This window comes from Phyllostomus discolor, chromosome 2 (genome assembly GCF_004126475.2).
Source record: "Phyllostomus discolor isolate MPI-MPIP mPhyDis1 chromosome 2, mPhyDis1.pri.v3, whole genome shotgun sequence".
Lineage (NCBI taxonomy): Eukaryota > Metazoa > Chordata > Mammalia > Chiroptera > Phyllostomidae > Phyllostomus > Phyllostomus discolor.
The window spans coordinates 128001335-128004515 of record NC_040904.2 but is presented as its reverse complement, the minus strand read 5'-3'; the positions used below and the strand labels follow the sequence as shown (position 1 = coordinate 128004515).

General features: G+C 41.8%; 1 pseudogene; it reads right to left on the bottom strand.

Annotated features, from left to right (window-relative positions):
• Nucleotides 1-225: 225 nt before the first annotated feature.
• Nucleotides 226-684, bottom strand: LOC114514001 (annotated as a pseudogene).
• Nucleotides 685-3181: the final 2497 nt, after the last annotated feature.

Below are 3181 nucleotides of genomic sequence, written 5' to 3'. Positions count from 1 at the left end.
AGCCTGCCACCCTTTTATAAATACCAGCAGATGACACAAGACTCCTGGTCAGAAGCAAAGCATGAAGGACTTCATCACTCATGTCACTAGCAAGAGCCAGAGTGTCAGCACTTGCCCCAGCTCCCTGAGCTTGGTTCCTACTGAGTGACACAAAGACAGCACCTGCACGCACAGTGGGCTATATTACAGGAATGGAGCCCTGAGTCTAGGGAGCGAAATATTTTATTTTCTTGAAGGTTTAGAATGTCTTTATTTCTCCCATCATGCCATATTTTAATGGGCACATAGTGCTTTCACTTGGCATCAGTTATGAGTTGGTTTTGAAACAATTAATTGTTATATCAGCTGCGGTGATTACTAATCTCCCCATTCCTTTGGGGTGACTCTGCCAACAGGACACAGGTTCCATGCTATTCCAATTCATGTTGCTGTATATACTGATGCAGCAACACGGAAAGTGGCTCCACCAGCTAACACAGCGCTACCGTGTTTGTCATAGAAGTCAGGTGCCCGTTTCTGGTGGACCTGCCTTGCCGTTATTTGCTGAATGCTTCAAACTGGGAGACGACTTGGTGCATTTTTGGCCAATGGAAATGTCGTGAAGCTGAAGACAGAACTGCAGCAACAGCAGCTGTGGGTTTGCTGGAACTTCGTGTCAAGTACCCTCACAGAGAACCAGAACCAAATATTTTATAATGGGCGGTAAGCATGCCTACCTTTTGCTCGGGATCGGGTGGATGCAAAATCTCTATCTTCTAAGGCTCTTCGCTAACAAACACCTGCTGACAAAGGCATCAGTGCCTTGTGTGAGGTGCAGAGATGTAAGGGATCCATGGAGAGTGGTCTCCCAAGAGCATGTGGTAAGAACTATTGTTGTTAATAGTAGTGATATTGATACTATGGAAAAATGTACCCACACTATATAACTTCATTTATTTAGCCGACTCTGAAATTGACAGAAATTCTAACAGAGCAAACCAAGACAGGGGCCAAAGAAAAGTTACAAAGACTGATGGCAAGTCAAGGCATTTGAGTTACTGTTCGGTGATTAGACTACCAAATGCATTTCACAAATGGGTTTCCAGGGTGGGGGAGAAACTGCTGCCAGTAATTGATTATGATACTGAGCAAATGAGTTTGCAGTTTCATGCTGAATAATCTATCACTCCCTATCTTGGAAACTCAGGCACTCAATCTTTTTTGACAGCCGCCATGGATATTCTATTGCGAGGAAAAAAGGTCGTCATCAAATTCCTAATTTTTCTCCATGAAAAATTAGCATTTAACTCAAATATAAGGTCTGGGGGAACACATAAAACCTTAATTACAAAGTGCAATCCAAGATTTGTGCTAATTAATAAGCTTATGAAAAATTCATCGGAATTCAGAGAAGAATTGAGGAACAAAATTGGCCAGTGTTAGCACTGGGTTCTATGAAATGTTTGTCTTTCCAAATATGCAGCCACACCTCTGTCATAATTATAATTTAATTATTCACATGATTATTTCATTTTGTAAGACTTCAGTTGCTCATCAAAAATTAGGCAGTAAGAATATTTCTTTAAATTTTGTGATTTCTAACAGTTATACTAGCATGTTACAGATTTTTGAAGAAGACCAGCTTAGCCACCTGAAATATGATTTTTTTTAAAGATGTGAGAGCAGACAGCCGTTTGAATCCTGGCCTTGCCGCTCACCAGCTGTGACCTCCAGTGAGTTCTGTGAGCTCTTTGAGGCTGTTTCCCTGTTCAAATGAGAATGATAATGATGCATGAGGTTGTGGTGAAGGTGAATGGTTATTGTTGTGAATTAATCACATGCCTCCTCCCTTCCAGATTCTTAACCAAACCAGGCCAGGAACTAGAAGAGATTGAAATGTAGCAACTGGCTTATTGTTAACACAGCTGGATTGGTGATTAAGATAGTACCCAGGCTGAAACTGGGCTTCCTGCATCCACCCTCCCCACCCTACCCCAGCTACCCACTCACTCAGTCTTGGGACCTGGCTATGGGGAGAGTGGGTCTGCAGAGCAACACCCAGACAGCCCTTGGGAGGGTGCCAACCTCACACCCTCTGGAGAGCAGGAAAAAGAACAGCCAGTGAGAGGGTGAGCCTGTTATTTTCTGTGCTTCCTGTAGGGTGCTCTGGCTTCTTGAACATTAGCTGGGACATTCAATTACATTCATTCACCCATCCATCCATTCATCCCATAAACAATTATTTATGGTGTACAACTTGCCAAGAATACTTACAAACTATTTGCAAACTGAAAAGTGAACCAGGCTTTGGTGCCTGCCCTCATGCAGCTGAAAATATCTGCAGGCCGATGGACGCATGTTCAAACTACTGGTGGTGTTTCTGCAGGAATCAGGAATGGAAATTATACAAAAAAAAATCTGTAAAACACTTACCAAAAGTACCTAGCCTATACAAAGCACTCTAAGTATTAGCTGTTATTAATATTATTTTGTTGTTATTATGAACTAATTTTGTGTTTTTTTCCATATCCTAATACCACTTGGTCTATTATCAGTATTTTTTTAAAAAATCAACTTCACCAGTCTCCTGAGCAACCTGTGAAATCACAGGTTGGAAGGACTAGTTATATTTATATAATACACATGAATATAAAATACGTAATTGTTCAAATAAAACCTGATGGTCTGAAGTCCACCCCCACCATCATTCTCTCTCCTAGCACACCTGGAAAAACACTGTTCTGTGCAGGGGTTTGATCACATCTCCATTTGCTGGCAGAGGTTTTTTTTAATACTCATCAAGGATATTACCTCGTTGCTTTTGGCGGGGGGGAGAGAGAGAAAGATAGATATGAGAAACATTGACTGGTTGCCTGGCATACGCATACCAAGTGGGGATCGAACCTGCAACTTAGGTATGTGCCCTGACCAGGAATCGAGCCTGTGGCCTTTCAGTGTATGAGACAATGCTCCGACCAACTGAGCCACACTAGCCAGGGCTCCCAGCAGAGATTTTAAGTTGCCTAAAGGCAGGCACCAAAGCCTGGTTCATTTTTTAGTTTACAAATACTTTGCAAGTACCTTTGACAAGTCATATACCGTAAATAATTGTTTATGGGATGAATGGATGAATGTAATTGAATGCATCAATGAAAGTTCAAGAAGCCAGAACATTCTACATGAAGGACAGAAAATAACAGAC